The sequence below is a fragment of the Scyliorhinus canicula genome, chromosome 8, assembly GCF_902713615.1.
Source record: "Scyliorhinus canicula chromosome 8, sScyCan1.1, whole genome shotgun sequence".
NCBI classification, from domain to species: domain Eukaryota; kingdom Metazoa; phylum Chordata; class Chondrichthyes; order Carcharhiniformes; family Scyliorhinidae; genus Scyliorhinus; species Scyliorhinus canicula.
The window spans coordinates 17,955,476-17,982,084 of record NC_052153.1 but is presented as its reverse complement, the minus strand read 5'-3'; the positions used below and the strand labels follow the sequence as shown (position 1 = coordinate 17,982,084).

Below are 26,609 nucleotides of genomic sequence, written 5' to 3'. Positions count from 1 at the left end.
GCTGGCTGGGCCAGCGTTTGTTGCCCATCCCTAATTGCCATTCAACTTCGTGTGGTGTTTTTTTGTGTTACTTATTTCAGGATGGTTTGCGTAGTGTTCCACAAAGACCACGTATGTTTTACTAAAACAAAGCTGTGGTTTTATTTACACTGCTAAACTGGATTAGTCCTTTTAGAATACAGAATTGATTCTAACTATGCATCTAACTATGCTCACCGACTGCTAATCTCACTCACTGGTATAAATTATAATCTAACCTTCTCACACTAACTGCTCTGATGACCTTCTCTAGCTATCTCCTGTTTACACTCCTCCTCTAAGGTCTAGCATCACTGCTTTATATAGTGGTAGCTGCGGCTCCCTCTAGTGGCATTACATTAACCTTTGCAATGCTGATTGTTAAGATAATACCACACTTAGTGACTTGCTCGGCCAAGAGTCAAACGCATTGCTGTGTGGGTCTGGAGTGACATTTAGGCCATGACCGGGTAAGGACAGCAGATTTATTTTCCTTAAGGACATGAGTGAATCATGACGACAATCGGCAATTCATGGTCATCATTAGACTTTTGATTCCCGATTGTTATTGAATTCAAATGTCACCGTCTGCTGTGGCGGGATTCAAACCTGGGTCCCCAGAGAAATACCCTGGATCTCTGGATTACTGGTCCAGTGACAATCCCACTAGGCCACTGCCTCCCCATGGGGTGCAGTGAGCCTTACTTACCGGAATGATTTAAAGCTAAACAAGTGCAGATGCTGGAAATCTGAAACCAGCAGGAGAAGCATCATTACAGCAGAGCGGGATCGGTGGTGAGGGTGGACAGGTCAATACTGAATTGCTTCATGTTACTATGAAAAGCCCCTAGACGCCACATTCCGGCGCCTGTTCGGGTACACGGAGGAAGAATTCAGAATGTCCAATTCACCTAACAGCACGTCTTTCTGGACTTGTGGGAGGAAACCGGAGCACCCGAAGGAAACGCGCGCAGGCACGGGGAGAACGTGCAGACTCCGCACCGACAGTGACCCAAGCCGAGAATCGAACCTGGGACCCTGACGCTGTGATGAAACAGTGCTAACCACTGTGATACTACCGTGCCACCATTGTTCACCCTCCTTGAAAACTGAAAATTAAATGGTTAACAGCTATATTAGCACAATATGGAAAAGGTCTGTTGTATTTGTACAGTTTGGAAACGATAAGTAAGGTTGAAGGACCGAGATGTAGCGAATCACATCAAATTGTAGTAACCACAAATGATAAACGTAGGTGGAGGTGGATTGGTCATTTGGTAGTACAGAACTTGAGTATTGCTGAAAAAAGAGAGATGCTATCACATCCACAATTTGTAGCTTTTTCAACTGAACAACAAGTTCAGGGAACAGCCATTCCCTGGTTCATTCCTTAGGGCAATGCCACGATCAATCATAATCGCCTGCCAGTTTGAATTTGATCAAAGCTGGGCCATTTGCATTCCATGTTACATTCTCTATGGTAACACCTCCACCAATCTGAGTCCACCTGCCCACCAATCGGCACCATCTTCTCATGCAGTATCAATTACAGTTGGTAATTTCTTGCGAGCTATCTCGATGAGTGTAAGATGAAAAGCTTTGACAGTATGTCTCATTTTTCAGCGCTGCTCAAAAATAGGGATGAGTCCATTCCTATTCAAAGCTTCTTCGGACACTATTGTCTATTACATGCATCCATTATTTACCCAATAAATCACTATGGTAACCAATTTAAAATTGTTAGAATTCTAACACAATTATAGGTTCCTTTAGGTGTTGTATGGTAAACAAATCCTGATTATCTGTAACGCATAGCAAGTTTACTACTTCAAGCTTATATGATCTGATAGCAAATAACACGAGACAAAAGGAATTTGTGGATTTTGATTGGAATTTGAATAATTATCTTTATTCTTTCGTGAGATGTGGGCATCGCTGGCTTGGCCAATACTTATTGCCCATCCCTAATTGCTCTTGAGACGGTAGTGGTGAGTTGAACTGCGGCAGTCCTTGTGGTGTGAGTACAATTGGAGTGTTTTTAGGGAGGGAGTCCCAGTGACTGTGAAGGAATGGTGATATATTTCCAAGCCAGGATGGAGTATGGTTTTGAGGGGAACTTCCAGGTGATGGTGTTCCCATATATCTCTTGCCCCTTGCCCTGCTAGTTGGTAGTGATTGCGGGTTTGGAACATAGGAATTAGGAGCAGAAGTAGGCAATTCAGCCCATCAAGCCTGTTCTGCCATTCAATCGAACCATGGCTGACCTCTTCCTGGTCTCAAATCCACCTCCCCACTTGTTGCCCATATCCCTTTCACTTATTTTTAAAATCAGGGGCTGGATTCTCCGCCGGCGGGATGCTCCATTTTGCCGGCATCCTGGGACTTTCCCCACGGCGTGGGGCAGCCCCATATTGGGAAATCCCAATGACCAGCCGGCATAACGGAGCATCCCGTCGGCAGGGTGAGACAGAAATGTGCCGCGGCAGGATGGAGAATCCAGCCCCAGAAATATATCTATCTCCTTCTTGAAATAATCTAATTGCTCAGATTCTACCGCACTATGGAGCAGCATGTTCCACAAATTCCACCTCATCTCATTTCTAAATCTACCGCCTCTCAACAGATATCTGTGATCTCTCATTCCAATGCTTATATAGTTACATTGTATATATTGTGTTGCCCTATTATGTATTCTCATGTATTTTCTTGAATTCTGTTTAATTCCCTTTTCTTCCCATGTACTAAATGATCTGTTGAGCTGCTCGCAGAAAAATACTTTTCACTGTACCTCGGTACACGTGACAATAAACAAATCCAATCCAATCCAGGTTGCCTCAAAAGGGGGAACATTTGGTCCACGTTTACTTTATTAATCCCTTTTAGTATTTTATGTACCATTATTAAAACAAAATTATAGTATCAATTTCTTTTTCCCAATTAAGGTCAATTTAGCATGGCCAATTGACTTACCCTACCTGCATATCATTGGGTTGTGAGGGTGAGACCCACGCAGACATGGGGAGAATGTGCAAACTCCATACAGACAGTGACCCGGGGCCGGTAGCAAACCCAGGTCCTCAGCGCCATGATGCAGCAGTATTAACCGCTGTGCCGCCTTGCCAGCCGATATACCTTTTCAGGTCCCCTGTGATCCTTCTAAACTCCGAAGCCCAAACTGTTTAATCTCTCCTCGTACGTGAACCCGGAATCTATCAGGTGAACCTTCTCTGAACTGTCTCTAATGTCTCAACATCCTTCCTCAAATAAGGAGACCAAAACTGGACACGACTCCAGATGTAGTCTCACCAATATCCTATACAATTGCAACAGTACCGCTCCACTTTTATACTCCAGTCCTTTTGCAATAAACACTAACATTCCTTTCAAATTACATGCTGTACCTGCATACCAACTTTCTGTGAACAAAGACACGGAGATTCCTCTGCCCAAACGCATTTTGAATCTGCTTCCCATTGAGATAATAATTTACCTTTCTATTTTTTTGGGCCAAAATGGATAACCTTACACTTATCCACATTAAACTCCATCTGCCAAATTTTGGCCCATTCTCCTAGCCTATCTATATCCGTCTGTAAAATCTTTATCTCCTCTTTATTTCCTGCTTTCCCACTTATTTTAGTATAATCTTCAAATGTTACTATGTTATACTCTGTCCCTGCTTGCAGATCATTTATATAGATTGTAAACAGTTGAGGGGTGAGGACTAACCGCTGCGGCACCCCACTAATACAGTTCAACAGCCAGAGAAGATCCCATTTATCCCAACCCTCTGCTTTCAGTCAGTCAGCCAATCCTCAATCCAATCTAGTACTCTACCCCCAACCCCCTGCAATCTCACCTTCTGAATCAGTCTTTTATGCAGTAGCTTGTCAAATGCCTTCTAGAAGTTTAGATATACTATATCCACAGGTTCCCCATTATCCACCTTGCTGGTTAAGTCCTCAAAGAACTCAAGCAAGTTTGTCAAGCATGACTTACCCTTCATAAAACCATGATGGATTGAGCTTTGTCTTTCCAAATGTTCAGTCATCTCTTCCTTAATGATTCCAGCAACTTCTCCACCACAGAGGTCAAGCTTGTTGTGTTAGGTACACTGGTCTAACACTGGCTGCAACTGGATGCAGCTTAGATCAGAAAGATACTCCAGACCTTGAAGTTAGTTCAATCAGGTTTATTGAACTAATAGCACAGTTCTCTGTGAGTTCGACTTTCTGCTAACTTAAGTGTGATTACTCTGACTGAACCAAACTAGCTCTTAGCCACGTGGTGGAGGTGTGAGGTTGTAACAACACCCTTATAGATATATATAGAATTTACAGTGCAGAAGGAGGCCATTCGGCCCATCGAGTCTGCACTGGCTCTTGGAAAGAGCACCCTACCCAAGGTCAACACCTCCACCCTATTCCCATAACCCAGTAACCCCTCCCAACACTAAGGGTAATTTTGGACACTAAGGGCAATTTAGCATGGCCAATCCACCTAACCTGCACACCTTTGGACTGTGGGAGGAAACCGGAGTACCCGGAGGAAACCCACGCACACACGGGGAGGATGTGCAGACTCCGCACAGACAGTGACCCAAGCTGGAATCGAACCTGGGACCCTGGAGCTGAGAAGCGATTGTGCTATCCACAATGCTACCGTGCTGCCCCACTTGCTGACTCTCTTGATGTTCATCAGTGGAAAGAGGCGGACTGAGAGTGCCTCATGTCTTTTATAGTCAGATCCCACCCCTGAGTGTCCTGCCTGCTTATTGGTCATGTCCTGTTCTCTGTGTCCATTAGCTGCTTGTCTGTATATCATTATGTGTGTGTCTACATATCATGACAAAGCTAACCAGTCTGTAGTTTCCTAGTTTTTGCTTCCTTCACATTTTGAATAGGGGTGTTAAATTAACATGTTTTCAATCCATCAGGACACTTCCAGAATCCAGCGAATTCTGAAATATCATAGCTCATACATGCATCATCTCTGCTGCCACCTCCCTTAATATCCTACGGTGCAGGCCATCGGTTCCAGAGACCTATCTACCTATAATCCCATTAGTTTATTCAATACTGTCGCCTGAGTGATAGCTATTGCACCAAGTTCCTCTGCATTGACTGTAGTTTTGGAATTTTTTAATTCTCCTCTACCGTGAAGGCAGTGGCAAAATATTGGTTCAATGCCTCCGTCGTCTCTGAATTCCCATTACTACCTCACAAGTTTCGTCTTCTAAAGGGCCAACATTTACTTTAACTATTCTCTTCCTCTTTATATACTTATATGGGCAGCACAGTGGGTAGCACTGTTGCTTCGCAGCTACAGGGTCCCACGTTCGATTCCCGGCTTCGGTCACTATCTATGTAGAGTATGCACGTTCTTCCTGTATCTGTATGGGTTTCCTCTGGGTGCTCCGCTTCCTCCCACAAGTCCTGAAATATGTGCCGTTAGGTAATTTGGACATTCTGATTTCTCCCTCTGTGTACCCAAACAGGCGCCGGAATGTGGCGACTAGGGGCTTTTCACAGTAACATCATTGCAGTGTTAATGTAAGCCTACTTGTGACAATAAAGATTACTATTATTAGAAATTTATGGTATCAGTGTTTATGTCTTCTTCTAGTTTCCTTTCATAGTTCATGTTAGCCCTTTTGATTTTAATTTTAGTAGCCTTTTGCTGAACCTGAAAGTTCTCCCAATCCTCCAGCTTGCCAGTACAGAAGGTGGCCATTCGGTCCATCGAGTCTGCACCGGCTCTTGGAAAGAGCACCCTACCTAAGCCCACATCTCTTCCTTATCCCTGTAAGCCAGTAACCCCACCCAACACTAAGGGCAATTTAGCATGGCCAATCCACCTAACCTGTACATCTTTGGACGGTGGGAGGAAACCGGAGCACCCGGAGGAAACCCACGCAGACACGGGGAAAAAGGTGCAAACTCCGCACAGACAGTGACCCATGCCGGGAATCGAACCTGGGACCCTGGAGCTCTTAAGCAACTGTGCTAACCATTGTGCTACCGTGGTATACCAAGGTGCTGGGCACCTGGAACTGGAAGGTGCAGCCTTAGGAGCCTTGGTGAGTTTCCGCAGTACACCTTGTAGATGGTGCACGCTGCTGCCAGGCAAGTTGAGAGTATTCCATCACCCTCCTGACTTGTGCCTTGTCGATAGTGAACAGCCCCTCGGGTGTCAGGAGCTGCGTTCTTAGCAGAAATCTCAGTCTCCGATATGCTGTTGCCAGCACAGTATTTACATGGTTGGTCCAGTTGAAGTCAATGGTAACCCCCAGGAGGTTGTTTGTGAAGAATTCAGCAATGGTAATGCTCCTGAATGCCATGCAGCACTACCAAAACCAGCAATTAAAATTCACCATTACTGTCGTCCCATTTAAATTAATAGGACAATCCCTAAATTTTCATTGCGTTTACTGGAGATAATATTTCTGGGTTTTGCCAGTTAGGTTTTTGGATCGTATGTACATTCACAGCAGTCATTGCATGCCAAAAGTAATTAGCCACAAGAAAAGCTTATAGAAAATTATTTTAAATAGGGTGGCACAGTGGCTCAGTGGTTAGCACTGCTGCCTACAGCACTGAGTACCCGGGTTCGATCCCAGCCCTGGGTCACTGTCCGTGTGGAGTTTTCACATTCTCGCCGTGTCTGCGCGGGTCTCACTCCCACAATCCAAAGATGTGCAGGTTCGGTGGATTGGCCACGCTAATTTGCCCCTTAATTGGGGGAAAAATGATTGGGTACTCTTAAATTTAAAAAAAAATTATAAAAATTTTAATTGGCAAAAGGAATTACTGCAGCCTGTGTTAAACATGTGGCTAACATTTGTCACAGTGTGAATATAATGCAGGTAGGGCAGAAACATGCAAATATAATTTCTAACACATGCCTTTGGCTAAGAGTGGGCTGGCTCACTCTCCTCTGATAGTTTTGACAGCACAAAAAGATACACAAGGGTATTAGGGAGAGTGCTTTTTTGCTGATCGGTTTTGGAGGAATGGGATTTCATGTGGTTAAAGGTAATTCGAACGGAGAGCTGAGTAAAATTAGAACTAAAAATAGTCACTAAAGCTGCTCCCTGTACTGACAATGCAAAGGTCAAAAGAAGTCCCAGCTTTTACTTGCCTGAGCTGCAAAGTGTTTATTTGATGCAAAACTAACTTGGCTCAGGTTTTGGGGGCTGCAGATGCTTTACCTTTGCTTTTTTTTTCTCAATTACTTTGTGTGTTTTTTTCTTCCTTCACTCCTGGGACATGGGCGTCACTGGCTGGGCCAGCATTTATTTACGGAGAGAAAGCCAAATCCTGTGGCATTGCGTCAGGCCTTGAAGTGCAGAATGCGTTAGATGCAAGGTAAGTGTTCTGTACCAACCATCCAGGTTGGCAGTTTGGTGCTGTGAGTAAAAACATGAGAACTACGAGCATGAGTGGATCATATCATGGTAGCATGGTGGTTAGCATAAATGCTTCACAGCTCCAGGGTCCCAGGTTCGATTCCCGGCTGGGTCACTGTCTGTGCGGAGTCTGCACGTCCTCCCCGTGTGTGCGTGGGTTTCCTCCGGGTGCTCCGGTTTCCTCCCACAGTCCAAAGATGTGTGGGTTAGGTGGATTGGCCATGCTAAATTGCCCGTAGTGTCCTAAAAAAGGTAAGGTTAATGGGGGGGTTGTTGGGTTATGGGTACAGGGTGGATATGTGGGTTTGAGTAGGGTGATCATTGCTCGGCACAACATTGAGGGCCGAAGGGCCTGTACTGTTCTATATATCGTCCGTCGAGCCTGTCATCGCATTCAATACGATCTTGGCCGACTTCCTGCTTCAACCCCACATTCCCGCCTGCTTGCCATGTCTCATAGTTCCCGGAGAGATCAAAAACCTTTTTATCTCAGTCTCAAAGGTACTCAACGGTGGCGCATCCGCAGACCTCTGGGGTAGAGGATTCTAAAGTTCACAAAGAATGAAGAAATTTCTCCTCCCTGTCCGTGATGATCAATCGCTTATCTTGAATTTATGCTGATTGACTCCCCAGCCTAAGGCAGTGCTATTACTGCCATGCACAATTAAACCACAAATCCGGCACAGAAAGGAGATAGAATCATATAATTTTACAGCACAAAAGGAGACCATTTGACACTGGCTCCCGAAAGGGTTACCTAGCTAGTTCCATTCCCCAGCGCTATCTCCGTAGCCCTTTAAATTGCGTAATGTAGTGTAGAGGGTTAACATCAGGAGCAGCTGATTCTGATATAACTACTGATGTAACTGTGATGCAATGTCACATATTTAAGTAATTGAGATCACAGTAAAAAGTAAAATATCATATAAAAAAACATCCAGTCACAAGCTCCAGGACGGATGACATCAAAAGTAATAGGCCAACATTAGCGATATTAAGAGATGAGGGTTAAGATATTGTTGAACCCCTGTATATGACAAGGAACCAAGAGTCATCAGTATTGGGCAGAAAAGCATGTTTGCAGTTTGTGTTTCATTCCAGGGTTGGTGACATTTCTGATGAGCAGTCCAGGAATGAATTTCCTCTCTATTTGAGGTTGGAAAGCTGAAGACAGAGTATCATACAGCCCTAAGCGCAGTTGCAATGCCTTTATGTCTCTTCATAGCAAGGAAGGTCCTTCACACAATCTTGGACAAAGTCAAGGGCGAGATTGAACAGATGTTGCAAAAAGAAGTCATGTCTCCAGCAAACATACCGACAAAGTGGTGTTTTTGAACGGCCAAAGTATTTTGGACTGTGCCTAATGGTTCAATTAGAATCTGAGTGGGCGTGACTACCGTCTGGTGGCTTTCACATCGATCATTATGAAGTGCTTTGAGAGGTGGGTCATGAGACACATCATCTCCATACTCCCAGAATGCCTTGATCCAATTTGCATACCGCCACAAATGGACCACAGCAGACGCTGTCGCCCTGGCCCTATACTCATCCCTGGAGCATCGCGACAATAAGGACTCTTATTCATTGACTACAGCTTTGCCTTCAATACCATAATCCCAGCCAAGCTCATATCAAAACTCCAAAACCTAGGACTTGGCTCCTCCTTCTGCAACTGGATTCTCAACTTCCTGACCCATAGACCACAATCAGTAAGGATAATCAACAACACCTCTTCCACGATAGTTCTCAATACTGGGGCCCCACAAGGTTGCAAACTTTACCCCCTACTATACTTCTTATACACACACCACTGTGTGGCAAAATGTGGCTCCAACTCCATCTACACGTTTGCTGATGACACGACAGTAGTGGGTCGGATCTCGAACAATGATGAATCAGAGTACAGGAGACAGGAGGGAGATAGAGAACCGAGAGGAGTGGTATAACAAGAACAATCTCTCCCTCAATATCAGCAAAACTAAAGAGCTGGTCATTGACTTCAGGGAGCAAAGTATTTTACACACCCCTGTCTGCATCAACAGGGCCAAGGTGGAGATGGTTAACAGCTTCAAATTCCTAGGGGAGCAGATCACCAAAAATCTGTCCTGGTCCACTCACATTAATGTCACAGCCAAGAAAGCACAACAGCACCTATACTTCCTCAGGAAACTAAGGAAATATGGCATGTCCACATTGACTCTTACCAATTCTTACAGATGCACCATAGGAAACATCCTATCTGGCTGCATCACAGCCTGGTATGGCAACTGCTTGGCCCAAGACCGTAAGAAACTACATAGAGTCGTGAACACAGCCAGTCCCTCATGTGATCCCTCCTTCCATCCATTGACTCTGTCTACACCTCCCGCTGCCTTGGGAAAGCAAGCAGCATAATCAAAGAACCCTTCCACCCAGGTTATTCTCTCTTCCAATTTCTTCCGTCAGGCAGGAGATGGAAAAGTCTGAGAACACACACTGACAGGTGCAAAAACAGCTTCTTCCCCACTGTTACCAGACTCCTGAATGACCCTCTTATGGACTGAACTGATCTCTCCACGCATCTTCTCTACTGATTAGTACTGCACTCCTGTATGCTTCACCTTTGCCTATGCCTATGCCATTGTGTATTTATGTATGTCCTATGTTTTTTTAATGTATGGAACGATCTGTCTGAACTCTATGGAGAACAATACTTTTCACTGTACCTCGGCACATGTGACAATAAAAAAGATTCCAATCCACCTAAACAAATCAATAGTGTGCGAGATCCACCCAATGGCATCACTGGTTGTAAGTCTCGCTAAATTAGCAATAAGCGCCCTCTTCACAAAATTGGATGCGAACAGTCGCTTTTGACAGTTTCCTCTGGACAACATATGAAGATTGTTGCCATGGTAAATCAAATGGCCAAATACTTACATAGCAGTCAATGAGCCATTGCAACTGCTGTTGAGACAAGGTGAGCTGGAACATTGATCAATGTTTTTGACAAAATCAAAAGTCTCCTAATTTCACCAGATTTGAGGTTACCATGACCCAGGATTGCCAACCATGGTAATAGCAGATCTATCATCCAAAGTCTTAGGTGCAGTGGTGTTTCAGTTCAAAAAGATGGACAAAAAAGATCTGTATATTATATTTTGAGATCTCTCATGGACAAGGAGAAGAAGTATGCAGCCATTGCAAAAGAGGTGTTAGCAGCCTTATGGTCCTGAAAGAAGTCCTCTGATTATGTCATTGGTGTAAGAGTTCAAATTAAAATTAAAACTGATTGCAAGACTTTGTTTACTCTCCCTAACTTAAAGGCAATGGCAAAAATGCTGCCAAGAATTCAATGTTTTCAATTGAGAGTCATGAGATACAATTCAGTTACTGAGTCTGTTCAGGGAATGTAACAGATATAGGCAGATACATTGTCAAAGTTTCCAGGAGAAGAAGTATAATTGAAAGATTTACATTTTATTGAGGAGGTGGGTACATACACTTCACTCAGCAGAAAACATTTACCAATCATTGAGAAATGATTATAAGAGATTAAGCTAGCACAACATCAGGATGATGAGTGCACAAAAATGAAAGAATATTGCCGGAATTAATGACAAGAGTACACTCCAAAAAACCATATACTTTGAGCAGCAAAAACATCTTACAATCATTGATGATTTCTTAATTTTTAATGACAGACTAATCATTCCAATACCACTTTACTAAACATTATCCAGAATATCCACCAAGGGCAGTTGGGAATTGTGAAATGCAGGGCAAAGGATCAAATAATCAGTTTGATGGATGACATCAATCACTCTATTGAAGAGCTAATCACAAATTGCCTTACGCTTGTGCACTGCTCTTTCCTTCAAGGCTATTGGGAGGGCCAAGGTATTGATGTATTCACGTTCAAGAGCAAAGTTTTCATCGTCATCATTGATTACTACTCCAGATGGTTTGAAGTGATTAGATTACACAACATACACTGCGGAGACAGTCATTACACCACTGAAAGGAATAATCTTGACACATGGCATTCTGGACGTTCTGGTGTCCGACAACAGTCCTTTAGTTTGTGAACAAACTATTCCACAACTTTGCTTAGGAAGATAGGTTTGATTTTCTGCCGGCAGTGGAATTTGAGGTGGGATTCCCGTCAGGTGGATCAACGCAATCCAGATCACAATCCACCCACACTTAGAAATCTTTTGGAGTCAGGGGTGATCCGCACCATGGGATCCAAAGAAGTTAGCAAGGCTGAATCCTCATTTAACGGATGCTCTGACCTCAGAATAACCCTACAGCCTCCCCTCCCACAATTACTGGCATCAAGCACCCACCCCCAAGTGAGCAACACCCTACTATGGGTTCGCCAAAGCTCCCTCACTTCAGGACCCCCTCAGTCTCCCCCTTCATGCCCTGCCCTTTGGCAGTGCCAACCTGGCACTTCTCCATGGCATCCTTATGGTTGTCACTGTCAGATTGGCACTGCCAGGTGGCAGTGCCACGGCACTGACGAGCCATGTCCCTGACCATCTGGGGGTTCCAAAGGATACTGCCCCTCCTGGTATTGTCATAACGTCTATCCAGATAATTACACTATGGCTGCAAGAAGGCTCCTTATTGAGGAACCTTTAGACTTTAATTTTTGAATTGTGCCAGCTTCTTTATTGGCTGAAAACAGCTCCAGTACAGGCATGTTAGGTGAGGTGGATTGGCCATGCTAAATTGCCCGCAGTGTCCTAAAAAAAGTAAGGTTAATGGGGGGGTTGTTGGGTTACGGGTATAGGGTGGATACGTGGGTTTGAGTAGGGTGATCATGGCTCGGCACAACATTGAGGGCCGAAGGGCCTGTTCTGTGCTGTACTGTTCTATGTTCTAAGAGGTTGAAAAAGACACATTATACAAAAAGCAGTCAGGGAGTTCACCTGTTCTTTTCTAGAACAAAGAAAAGGCCTTGATAAAAAAAACTAAGGTTAAAAACAACACCTGCTCAATAGAGGGAGCACTTCAGTGTTAGTGGACCATGAAGAACTATGAAACAAACAAAGCACACCCTCCTTTGAAATAACCTGAACCTGTCAATCAAGAGGCTTGTAAACGGTAATGGACTGTGAAATTTAAATGCTGTTCAAAGTCTTTAGGCTTGTCAGTAAGCTCAAAGGCTTGAAAAAGTTAAAGGGGATTGAAATTGAAGGTGAAAAAAGAACTTCAAAGGTTTCCTGCCTGGCGAAGGGAAAATGCTGGCATTCATCTGACAGATCTTTGAACTTGACATGATGGGAGTGACATAAAAGATCTCTTACATATCAGAGGGAAGACTGTTAGCTACATTTCAGCATGAAAATCTTTTAGGTGGACGTTAGTTCTGCTTCACACTCTTTTTTTTAACAAACATTTTATTAAGGCACTTATAACAAAAGATACAAATATTAATGTAAACATAATTCAGTGCGTAACACACCCCCTCATCTCCCATTGTTCCCGCCTAAACTAGACATACCCCCTTATTGAATCTGCTAACAGTCAAATCATCTAATAATGTTGGTTCTTCTTCCACTTCTACAGATGCTGTTGGTTCAACTGACGTAGAATCTGAATTTGACCCATAGGTTGAGGAATTTCCAAACCTTGAGTGTCAGACGTTGGCCTTTCAGATAGTGACTGTGCAAATTCTCTTTTTGAAGTGAGGATTTAATGGGTGTGTCTCCTCCAAACTCTCAGTATCGGTTTGCACCGTATAGGAAATCGATCCCGTCTTTGTGGGTATTGTGACACTTCTCACCTGAAGAGTAGTTTCTTGCTAAAACTCTTTCTCCTTGATCAAAACTCTTGGGTTTTGGTGTCTGTTCATGGTGAGTAACTTGGTTTTGTTGTTGTTGGTCTACAATGGTGGTAGTCCCAAGCGGTAAGAGCAAATCAAACTCGCTTCTCAACTTTTTAAAAACAATATTTCCAGCACGTTTTAGGTTGTCACATGGGCTGTGTTTCTACAGGAAATGAGGAAATAGTTTATTCTCTTAGCTAATGGTCCTTTGTTCTTTAATGCTTTGATGATATTCTTCAATGTCTGTACCAACCTCTCCGCCAATCCGTTTGTGGAAGGATGCTAAGGTGCTATGCTGTATGCCATTGCCCCGAAGGTAGTCCATAAATTCCTTGGACGTGAACTGAGTCCCATTATCGCTAACTGATTGCTCTGGTTTGCTAAATCGTGTAAATACATCTCCAGTTGTTTGATTGTTTTTTCAGCAGTCGTCAATTCCATTATCATTATTTCGGGCCATTTGGAGTGTTCTTCCAATGGAGCAGAAACATATATCCTTCAATTGGTCCCGCAAAATTGATATCTACTCTTTGCCATGGCTGTTTTGCGAATCCTAAAGGTGAATTGGATGAACACCTGGAGTCTTTTGTATCTTAGCACAAGACTGACATTGACCTACGGGAGGACACTCAGAGGGCAGTGAGGCTATACGGGTAGAGATCAGGAATAAATAGGGTGCAATCACAATGTTGGGGGTTTACTACAGGCCCCCCAACAGCCAGCGGGAGATAGAGGAGCAGATAGGTAGACAGATTTTGGAAAAGAGTAAAAACAACAGGGTTGTTGTGATGGGAGACTTCAACTTCCCCAATATTGACTGGGACTCACTTAGTGCTAGGGGCTTAGACGGGGCAGAGTTTGTAAGGAGCATCAGGAGGGCTTCTTAAAACAATATGTAGACAGTCAAACTAGGGAAGGGGCTGTACTGTACCTGGTATTGGGGAATGATCTCAGCCAGGTGGTAGAAGTTTCACTAGGGGAGCATTTCGGGAACAGTGACCACAATTCAGTAAGTTTTAAAGTGCTAGTGGACAAGGATAAGAGTGGTCGTAGGGTGAATGTGCTAAATTGGGGGAAGGCTAATTATAACAATATTAGGCAGGAACTGAAGAAGCTAGATTTGGGGCGGATGTTTGAGGGTAAATCAACATCTGACATGTGGGAGGCTTTCAAGTGACAGTTGAAAGGAATTCAGGACCGGCATATTCCTGTGAGGAAGAAGGATCAATACGGCAAATTTAAGGAACCTTGGATAACGAAAAATATTGTAGGCCTTGTAAAAAGAAAAAGGAGGCATTTGTCAGGGCTAGAACGCTAGGAACAGACGAAGCCTGTATGGAATATAAGGAAAGTAGGAAGGAACTTAAGCAAGGAGTCAGGAGGGCTTGAAGGGGTCACAAAAAGTCATTGGCAAATAGGGTTAAGGAAAATCCCAAGGCTTTTTACACGTACATAAAAAGCAAGAGGGTAGCCAGGGAAAGGGTTGGCCCACTGAAGGATAGGCAAGGGAATCTATGTGTGGAGCCAGAGGAAATGGACGAGGTACTAAATGAATACTTTACAACAGTATTCACCAAAGAGAAGGAATTGGTGGATGTTGAGTCTGGAGAAGGGTGTGTACATAGCCTGGGTCACATTGAGATCCAAAAAAATGAGGTGTTGGGCGTCTTGAAAAATATTAAGGTAGATAAGTCCCCAGGGGCTGATGGGATCTACCCCAGAATATTGAAGGAGGCTAGAGAGGAAATTGCTGAGGCCTTGACAAAAACCTTTGGATCCTCACTGTCTTCATGTGATGTCCCAGAGGACTGGAGAATAGCCAATGTTGTTCCTTTGTTTAAGAAGGGTAGCAAGGATAATCCATGGAACTACAGGCCGGTGAGCCTTATGTCAGTGGTAGGGAAATTGCTGGAGAGAATGATTCGAGGTAGGATCTACTCCCATTTGGAAGCAAATGGCCGTGTTAGTGAGAGGCAGCATGGTTTTGTGAAGGGGATGTCGTGTCTCACTAACTTGATAGAGTTTTTCGAAGAGGTCACAAAGATGATTGATGCAGGTAGGGCAGTGGATGTTGTCTATATAGACTTCAGTAAGGCCTTTGACAAGGTCCCTCATGATAGACTGATACAAGAGGTGAAGTCACACAGGATCAGGGGTGAGCTGGCAAGGTGGATACAGAACCAACTAGGTGATAGAAGGCAGAGAGTAGCAATGGAAGGGTGCTTTTCTAATCGGATGGCTATGACTAATGGTGTTCCGCAAGAATCAGTGCTGGGATCTTTGCTGTTCGTAATGTATATAAATGATTTGGAGGAAAATGTAACTGGTCTGATTAGTAAGTTTGCAGACGACACAAAGATTGGTGGAATTGCGGATAGTGATGAGGGCTGTCAGAGGATACAGCAGGATTTAGATCGTTTGGAGACTTGGGCGGAGAGATGGCAGATGGAGTTTAATCCGGACAAATGTGAGGTAATGCATTTTGGAAGGTCTAATGCAGGTAGAGAATATACAGTGAATGGTAGAACCCTCAAGAGTATTGAAAGTCAGAGAGATCTAGGTGTACAGGTCCACAGGTCACTGAAAGCGGTAACATAGGTGGAGAAGGTAGTCAAGAAGGCATACGGCATGCTTGCCTTCATTGGCCGGGGCATTGAGTATAAGAATTGGCAAGTCATGTTGCAGCTGTATCGAACCTTAGTTAGGCCACACTTGGAATATAGTGTTCATTTCTGGTCGCCACACTACCAGAAGGATATGGAGGCTTTAGAGAAGGTGCAGAAGAGATTTACCAGGATGTTGCCTGGTATGGAGGGCATTAGCTATGAGGAGCGTTTGAATAAACCCGGCTTGTTCTCACTGGAACGACGGAGGTTGAGGGGCGACCTGATAGAGGTCTACATAATTATGAGGGGCATAGACAGAGTGGATAGTCAGAGGCTTTTTCCCAGGGTAGAGGGGTCAATTACTAGGTGCATAGGTTTAAGGTGCGAGGGGCAAGGTTTAGAGTAGATGTACGGGGCAAGTTTTTTTACACAGAGGGTAGTGGGTGCCTGGAACTCGCTGCCGGAGGAGGTGGTGGAAGCAGGGACGATAGTGACATTTAAGGGGCATCTTGACAAATACATGAATAGGATGGGAATAGAGGGATACGGACCCAGGAAGTGTAGACGATTGTAGTTTAATCGGGCAGCATGGTCGGGACGGGCTTGGAGGGCTGAAGGGCCTGTTCCTGTGCTGTACTTTTCTTTGTTCTTTGTTCTTTGTACTCTTTCTTCAATCTACGAGTCTATTCCTGGCCACCAAAAATAACTTCTTGCAAGTTTTTTCATTCATATGACTCTTGGATGTCCTTGTGGAGTTGATCCAGTATCCGACTTTGTAAACACAGAGGAATGCTAATTCTGATTCCCCCATATCAGTTCTCCGTTTTGTACCCTTGTTCAGTAGAGCTTAAATTCTGGATTACCGCTTTGTTTATCCATTGGTATACCTTTCAAGATCACGTCCATAACCTTTCCCTTCACTGGATCTGATCTTGTGTGCTTGGCATGCAGTAATAGGTACTCTATCCACCTGGGAAAAAGCACACCAAGTTTACATAGTCCCCCTGTGACTGGGCTTTGTCCTGCATTAGTAAATGTGATAGAACATCGATATTCGCATGTTCAGATCTTCTGAACCAAATCTCCTATTTATGTGCTGATACGATGAGGGACCATCTCTGCAAATGACTCGCAACTAGAGATGGTATTCCTTTGGATGGACCAATAATTAGTGTCCACAAGGTTGTGGTGTGTTAAGAAGATAAAATGCCTTCCGTACAAGTAGTGATGAAATCATCTCACCCCAAATATTCTCAAGGTTTCTTCTTCCAATTGAGCATAATTCTGTTCCGTATTCTTGAAGCAAAAGCTATTGGTGTTTCCTCTCCATTTGACATGATTCAAGAGACAACGGCACCCACCCCATAGGGTGACGCGTCACATGCGATTTGTAATTTTAACAAAGACTTCCGAATACTTTAGCACATTTTTGACTTTATTATATGTTTCTTTGCACTCTTTTGTCCAAGTCCGTTGTTGATTCTCACACAATGACAGATCAAGTGGCTATACTATGGCAGCACGGTTGGGACAAAACTTTCCATAGTAAATGAGTCCAAAATGTTATAGGCCAGGGTTTAGAGAACCCCAAAGTGTATCATGGAGTTCACCTGACCCACAACTTTTAATAGATTGTGGTATGGGGAGCACATGACCCACTCTACAGCAGAAATGGAAAAGTATTTTTTAAAGAAAAACAATGTTTATTCTATGAATTCAAGTTAACCTTTTAAAACAAACAGTGAACATCTTAGCAACCATTAATTCAAATACAACCCACAAAGGCTACAACACTAAGTAATCCCTTAAGCTTTCCTTTTCACATCCTTAAAAACAAAACCTTTAACAGAAGCACATCAGGTTAAAGTCACTACTGAAAACATTTGTACACTGTCCATAAACTCTCTCTTTCAGCAGCCATCATGCCAGGCCCCCTGGCCAGCTGCATAACTGTTGCCGAAGTATGGTGGTGTTAGACACTGTCCATACACTCTCTCTCTCAGCAGCCACCATGCCAGTTTCACTGTGTTTGAGAGCACATGCACGACGTCAGAAACTATGCCCATCGGAGGCAGAGAATCGTGGGTGGCCTGTCCACGATATGCGAATGGTGTTTCACCTATGCGCGCCGTGCATCCCATTCACGCCGGTTTCGAGGAAGCGGAGCATCGCGATTTGGCGTCAAACTGGCGTATGCCGTGATTTCGCCATCGGGAGCTAATCCCCGCCCGTTCACACACCCACGATTTTGCCGTTGGTCAACGGAGAATCCCGCCCGGTGTCTTTCAAGATGTTCCAATATCTCTTCTAAATTCTTTAGATGCTCCTGTTCAGTCCGACTGGTAATTAAAATGTAATTGAAATAACAGTGAACACTGTTGAGGCCATTCGGGATTTGATCCATGGACTTTTGGAATAGGGCCGGTGTTGATGTTATTCCGAATGGTCAGCACTTGTATCTGAACAGTCGTGTGCTGCAGTTGTTAAAAGAGGTTGCTACTCTACCTTCATCTGGAGGTCTGCTTGGGACAAATCGATCTTACTGAACTGTTGCCCACCTGACAATCCGCAAATAGGTCCTCTATTAGTGGTAAGGGACACTGACTGGCACACAGCACTGGGTTTCTCATCATTCTAAAATCATCACAGACTCTTACTGAGCCACTTGGCTTGATAACTGGAACAATAGGGGTTTCCCAATTGCTCATTATCACACTCTTGATCACGCTATCTTTGAACAGTTTGCCAAGTTTCACTTTGCGTTTTGGTTTGATAGCACATGGCACAGTTCTTGCCTTTAAGCATTTCGGGGTGCTATCAGGTTTTATTTTAAGGCACGCCTTGACTCCGATCATTTCCCTGAAAGTGTTTTCAACTATCTTCTTGTACTTTTCCAAGGGTTACTGTAATGTGTTCTTTCCATCAACCAATTGTTCACAGCTTGCCAATTTAGTTTGATTTTCTTCAACTGCGCTCTTCCAAAAAGTGTCAGAAAATTGCCTTTTCCCACATTGCACATTTTCAAATCGACCATTTACTTCGACTTGCACCATGATGTAACCCTTCACTGAAATCACCTCTTTTGTGTAAATTCACAAGATTATATCGGATAGTTTTAAAGGTACATTGTTGAACTTTTGTTGATATGAACTTTTAAAATTTTCAGAGATAAGAGATACAGTGGCTCTTGTATCTACTTCAATTTTAATTTTGTTCCCATTCAGTATCACCTTGCATCGATAATACACTGAATTTGAGTTCCTTGATCTCAGTAGACATGCTGTCTTCCTGGGAATTTTCATCATCTTTGGTCATTCTGTAGGCTCTTTTTGTGGATTTGGGTCGTTCTTGCGTTTGAGGATTTTATCGTACTCAATACGCCTTTGTTATGTGACAAATCTTGCTACAATTATGACATTTGGTTTTTTGGTACCAACATTCCTGCAGAGAATGCGCTATCTTGTCATACCTATGACATGCTTGTGTGTTGAAAGATCTTCTTTTCTCGGAATTCATCTGTTTTATTTTGGCACTAACTCTTACTTGAGAAGCTTCTTTCACTGCCAACTCCATAGATATTACTATTTCAATAACAAGTTTGAGAGCTTTCTGTGAGCAATCATCTCTGGAATGCTAATTTCTCAATCCGCACACAAGTCTGTTTCGCAGCGTGTCCTTGGTTCAATCCAAACTTAATTCTTTGCTAGTCTCCATAGTAAATTGCTGCAAATTGTGGAATATTAGCTCACTGGGTAATCGCTGGCTTTTAAAGCAGACCAAGCAGGCCAGCAGCACGGTTCAATTCCCGTACCAGCCTCCCCGGACGGGTGCCGGAATGTGGCGACTAGGGGCTTTTCACAGTAACTTCATTGAAGCATACTCATGATAATAAGCGATTTTCATTTCACACTCAAGAAAGCTGCTACAGGTTGAGAATCCATTATCGGAAATCCACACTTTTTTCGAGCACAGATGTAACATCATGAGTCCACGGGCAATGTGCAACTGGCCGCACATACGCAGTTTCCAATACGTCACACGTGTGCAATTGCCAACACGATGCACATGCGCAGTTCTCATCAAGCTGCATATGCACAGTTTGCAATGCGCCGTATATGTGCAGTTCAATGTGCCACACATGCGCAGTTCATAACATGCACTGTTCCCAAAGTGCCGCACATGCGCTGTTCCCAAAGCACCGCACATGCGCTGTTCCCAAAGCACCGCACATGCGCTGTTCCCAAAGCGCAGCATATGTGCAATTCCCGATTCACTGTAGATGCACATTATATTCTGGAATATGAAAAATTCCAAAATCCGATATACACTCGGCCCCAAGCTTTTCGGTTGAGTGGTGCACAACATGTACTTTAATTTCATCCGGTATCCTGTTTTAGCAAGCTAGTACTGGAATCTCCCCTCAGAAGAACTCCATGATTCTGCATTCTCATCGAATGCTTCTGTAGCATCACCTTTTCCCAACACCTTACTTACCTGTTCTTGAGTTGTAGTACCTTCTTTAACTTTTCCTCCCCCTAATTTTTTCCTCTTTCAATTAAAATTCTGTTATTTATTTTGTTGTACTTTCAAAAAAAAATTAAAACATTTCTTGGTTAGACTGTGACTTTCCGTGAAAAGGTTTCTTTCTACTTTTTTCATTTGCAAAGACCAATCTGTTTTATAAAAGTAGATTTCAGGTTAAATCTAGCTTAATGTTGCTTACTATTGCTGTGTTTTTCCTTTTTAGGCAGTTACGTCCCAAAAACTTCCTGGAAAAGAGAAAACCAGGAGGTAGGCTGCACAAAGACAAGTTTCTTATCCAGCTGGAGGGTGCACAGCTGGAAAAACCTCCCAGCTGGATAAGAAACTCATCTTTGTACAGCCTACCTCCTGATTTCCAGGCTTTCTCTTTTCTGGGAAGTTTTTTTTCGGCCCTCTAGTTGCGCATGTCGGCTGGCACAACAGCCGATGCTCCGGCTGGAAACTGTTCTCTTTTCCCATCTCCGACACACCAATCGCTCATGGTTCACGGCCATGTCGAAAAAATGTGCTAACGATCCTGAGTACTTCTAAAATTAACATACACTCTTAGCAAGGCTAAAGAAGCTGCTCCCGGTGGCCAGTTTTACTGCACATTTATGGATAGTGGAGTGGTCGCCCAAAAATCGATCCTCGCCTCGAAGTTCAAGTCTGAGTTGTTTCTTCCAACCATTTCATCCTCGTTGCCAGCGTTGTCTTTTACTGATATGTTTTGAGTGGTTTACTTTTATTTCACAGCAGAGACAAAGTATAACCAGGTGGTCACACCGTGGGTTACTTAACCAGTTGTCAGACTTTATTCACAGAGGTGTTGCTTGCTCGCAATTCAAGGTGGAACAAGTGCCTCTGATTATGTCACCAGGTAATCATGTGACATACTACACATAGGGCATTGGTTAGAATAATTAACAGCAGCCCACCTTTGTTATGCTATGTGCAAGATTCCAACCTGCTTGTCCATTAACAGTGATTTTACTTGTGCGAAATGTGCAAGAACGTTTGGAGGCTGTTAAATATTATTCAAAACTTGACATTTCTCCATTTCCCTGCCCATTCTCTCCCAGCATTAAGACAGGCCTATTTAAGATGGATATAAAAGTGCAGCAAGGTTGCTGCCCATCAATGTTTCTTGCTGTTCCAATGCGTGGTATGAAGATTGAATTTAACGTTACTCAATCTCAGCATTTCATGCAAAGGAATGGGGTGAAAGAGAGAGGCCAGAACCAACAAATCAGATGGAGCCAGAGTCATACTATCCATGATCTCTCCTGTGCTATCGATCATACCAAGTGAATAGCACTGTGGCTTCACAGCGCCAGGGTCCCAGGTTCGATTCTCCGCTTGGTCACTGTCTGTGCGGAGTCTACACGTTCTCCACAGTCCAAAGACGTGCAGGTTAGGTGGATTGGCCATGATAAATTGCCCTTAGTGTCCAAAAATGTTAAGAGGGGTTATTGGGATACGGGGATAGGGTGGAAGTGGGTCGGTGCAGACTCCTTGGGCCAAATGGCCTCCTTCTGAACTGTATGTTCTATGTGTCATAATATCCACTCATGTATATCATGAGATGCTGACAGGCAGTGATTGACACACAGGATAACCAATGAACACACACAGCACAGAACAACCAATCACCAGACAGGACACCACCACTATAAAGCCCACAGGGCATTAAGGCTCTCTCTCTCTCACAGGACACGGCTAGGGAGATAGTCGCAGTGCACAGGCCAATGAACATCATCACCACGTGATAGAGAGCTAGTCTGGTCAAGCCAGTAGGAGGTTATCAGTTAGGTTAATAGAGTGTCAACCCACAGCAGATTAGGTACAGCAATCAACAGGTTCAATAAAACAGTGTTGCACCATCTCCTGTGTCGGAAGCCTGTTTCTCGTTATACTGCATCCAGTTGCAGTCGATGTTAGACCAACACAGATGACACATCACTATGTTCCCAGCAATGCTCCCACATGTTCAATTTGAGCAAAAAGGTAGTTGTGCAGTTGCATCCTCTGCAGTCGAGGAGCCTTGAAAGAAAAGAAGAATAACTAGATCGAGGTGGGGCTCTGTGACACCTTCATTTCTGTACCCCCCCACGCCACCGAACCTCACCCCTCCGCACTCACCCTCGCCCCATAGAACTCAAAATGGGAAGCCAAAAAAACTTCAATACCTTGCGCTTTTTAAAGTAAAATGACAAAATGTCGTGGCTTCATCCTATTGCCTCACCTTAATTTTTCTGCAATTTTTTACTGCCAGATTGATCGTATCACTTCATATTAATAAAGAAAGTGATCTGATTTTGGGCAGCTAATAAAGTGTCTGCACGAGCAGGCAGTCACACAGTGAAGCCCACATTTTTACCAGGTGCAAGCTCTGCAAGAACGAAGCTATGATTCCGATCATGGATTTCAAACAACACTAACTCTACACTCCCCCCGCCCATCCACCCCTCACAAACTCTCCTTCCCTGCACCCCCCTCACACACTCTCTCTTATCCCATACACTCACACTCTTTATAATATAAGAATAATCTTTATTGTCACAAGTAGGCTTACATTAACACTGCAATGAAGTTACTGTGAAAAGCCCCGAGTCACCACACTCCAACGCCTATTCGGGTACACAGAGCGAGAATTCAGAATGTTCAATTCACCCAACAAGCACATCTTTCAGGACTTGTGGGAGGAAACTGGAGCACCCGGAGGAAATCCGCGCAGACACGGGGAGAACGTGCAGATTCTGCACCGACAGTGACCCAAGCCGGGAATCGAACCTGGGACGCTGGAGCTCTGAAGCAACAGTGCTACCCACGGTGCTACCGTTCTGCCACCACACCCCCGAACCTTTCTCAGTCTCTCCCCATCCTCTCACACTGTCCCATTCTCACCTCGCTCGCCCGCCAGGGGTCCTTGAGGCAGCCTGTCTCACCCAGCTGTGTCCTCATTGTGGCCGCCACACCTTTCCCTCTCCCTCGGGCCCTCACGCATCGGCCGCTAGCCTGGTTGCGCTCTGCTGCTGGCACCGGCCACAGCTTTCCCACACAATATCCTCAACATGGCTGTCTGCCATGCCACGCCCTTGCCTCGCAGTCTCGCGTGCGTGCCTGATGCCAACTATTACTTTCCTTTCCACTCTTTGGGCGCAATTCAATCAAGAAAATTATGGGCGGGATTCTCCGGCCACATCCGCCCAGCGACCGGAGAATCCTGCCTGAGGTCAATTTCTCTATTTTCTGTTTCTCGCCCATGGCTTTTATGCGGCAGGCGTGGCGGACGAATCCAGCCGTATATGTCCGGCTTCGGACAGGTTTGGCACATCTGCAGTGCCGAGAAAGATCTGCTATTGAATAGCACTTTGCCATTTTTTGGCCTTGGTGAGGAACTCCCCGGCAGGGCCACACTTTAAGTCATTTCCTGCACTGACTAGCTCAGCTCGCCTGGGTAGAAAAACTACTCACGGATTGGGGCTCCATTTCTAAAGGCAGCCCCGAACTTTTGACACCATCCTCCACCCCTTAGTGGTCCCACCATGGCCTGCAGACCTCCCCCCCCCCCCCCCCCCCCCACAATTTTCACCTAACGTGTCTCTTCCAGCGTCCTCGAGCCCCTCCCCCTTCCCTCTTATGGACAAAGACACCAACGCGCCTGACCCCTGGAATGGAAAATCAGCACCTGGGCACCTTGGCATTGCCAAAATGACACTCTGGAAGTGTCCCTGCCGACCTGGCAGTGCCACTAGGGCACTCTGGCAGTGCCAAGGTGCCAGGCTGGTGGTGCCCAAGTGCCAACGGGAATGCCAGGGTGCCACCTTGCCTAATGTCTGACCTGGGGGGTCTCCAATGACCTGGGAAAAAAACCCAGATGCCATTACGACTGGTCCACATTTGTGTTTTTATTCGTTCAGGGGATCTGGACTACTGTCACAAGTACCCTTTTAACAATATGATAATTGTTAATGATCACCATTAGTGTCTTTCCCATTGGTCAGGACGATAGACTGTTTTTCCCATCGTTCAACAAAGTTCCAGATGCCTCGGTGCCTGTCACTATGGCATTATCAGCCCTTACTTCCAGCACCTTTTAGAAAACCAAAAAGACTGAGACAAGTCTAGCTATAGGGGGACGACACTCAGAGATGCCCAAGTGTTTCAGCTATGAAGAGAGGCTGGTTAAGCTGGGGTTGTTCTCCTAAGAGCAGAGAAGACTGAAGGGGGACCTGGGTATAAAAGTATGAAGGACATAGGTAAGGTAAGGTAGATAGGAAGAAGCCTTTCCCCTCAGTAGAGGGTCAATAACCAGGGGGCATAGATTTAAGGCAATGGGCAGGAGAGGGGATGCGAGGAAAAACCTTTCCACCCAGAGGGTGGTGGGAATCTGTAACCCGAGAGGCGGTAACCCTCACAACAGTTGAGAAGCATTTTGATGAGCACTTGAAACGCCATAGCATCAATTGCTGGAAAATGGGATTAGAATAGATAGGTGCTTGATGGCTGGAACAGACACGATGGGCTGAAGGCTGTCTTTCTGTGCCACATGACTCCAGCCATATCTGGTCCAAGTTTCAACACTCAATGAAACTTCAGGCAAAACAGCCCTTTAAAGTTATTTTTCTTAGTTCGCTGGCACAGAGTATAAATTTAAGGAATCACTATAAAAGTGGTCACTATAAAAACAAGTGTTTAGGTTTTGTGTTAATTTAGCATCATTTCCATCTGCAAATTTATCTGCTATTTTCAAGTAAATACAAAATTTACTTGATTAAGATTTGCGTCAAACCCATTTTTAACAGATAGAGACATCAGCCATCAGATATTAGGGAAAAATATTGCACTGTTAATGTAAGCCTACTTGTGACAACAATTTTTTTTAAATTTAGTGTATCCAATTCATTTTTTCCAATTAAGGGGCAATTTAATGCATTCAGTCCACCTACCCTGCACAACCCTGGTTGTGGGGGCGAAACCCACACAAACACGGGGAAAATGTGCAAATTCCACGTAGACAGTGACCCAGAGCTGGACTCGAACCTGGGACCTCGGCACCGTGAGGGAACAGGGCTAACCCACTGCGTCACCGTGCTGTTCTACTCATGACAATAATAAAATGTAAGTTAAAGGGACAGATGAACACTATTTTAAAGTGAAAACTGCTCCATGATGAGAAACGCAACTTGAGCATCGGTTTACATTCGCCAGTCACAATTATATGTTTTGAATTGATAAACCAAATCGGAAGATTTTCCAGGGATTGTGTTCAAGTGCAGCGACCCATTTGGCTGGAGAGAACATGAGAGACTCAAGTGGATTAGAGCGTGCATGTGTAAAAGGATGGACAGAGAATTGGTTGGGTGTCTTTACACGCATGTGCTTAATTTTAAAATTCTCACGTTTATTTTCAAATCCTGCCACGGCCTCACACCCCCCCTCCTTACCTCCATACAACCGCACGTGATATTTGCCCTTATCGAATTCTGGTCTCTTGAGAATTTTTGGTGCCAATGCTCATGATTGGTGGTCGGGCCTTCAGTGGTCAAGGCTCCCCCTCCCCCCCCCCCCCCCCCCCCGCACCCCCCCCCCCCCACCCCCACCCCCCAAACCTCCACGCCTCTCTACATCTCTTTCCTTGAAGACGCTTCTTAAACTTTACGTAGTCCTGGTCAACTGCTCAAATATCTCCTCATGTGGCTCAGTGCCAAAGTCTGCTTCGTAATGCCCCTTCATAAAGCACCTTCGGACATTTTGTTGTGCTGGACGCAGTAAGTTGTTGTTTCTGCACACTATTGTACCAGATTTTGCGAAGCTCACTGTGCCCAGGTGATCCAGTGACTAAGCACAAAGCTGGAAAAGAATCTCCCTCACTTAATGAGCAAAGCGGCAGCTGAAGATGCCAACTGAGTTCCATTGATACTGCCGAGTGACAAATACAATATCAGCTATGGCAACACACGTGCACAATCAGAGGACAATCTGGAGTGTTCACAGCTTGAACCTAATTAAAAGCGTTTAAGCTGACGAGAATGGTCGTGCAGTGTTTCTGCTGTGCAGGCACTTGACTTAATCACCAGCTGCCACCTGCTGATAGTCCAGAAAACTGCAAGCACATGGGTCGGAACTCTACACTCGTTGGAGTTCCCTCTTCCCGCTGGCAGCGCACCCCCGCCTGCGGATTTCCCGGCGGAGTGGGGTGGCTTCAATAGGGAAACCCACTGACGAGCAGCGGGAG

The 26,609-nt window shown here is 44.6% G+C and overlaps 1 protein-coding gene across 1 annotated transcript in view; it reads left to right on the top strand.

Moving 5' to 3' along the window:
- The first annotated feature begins 7,362 nt into the window (after positions 1 to 7,362).
- Positions 7,363 to 26,609, top strand: part of LOC119970141 (SWI/SNF-related matrix-associated actin-dependent regulator of chromatin subfamily E member 1-related-like) — a 90,863-nt gene continuing 71,616 nt past the window's right edge. Inside the window, exon 1 of the mRNA XM_038804226.1 lies at positions 7,363 to 7,385. The gene's annotated coding sequence lies outside the window, so the exon portion shown is untranslated. The remainder of the gene's footprint in view (positions 7,386 to 26,609) is intronic.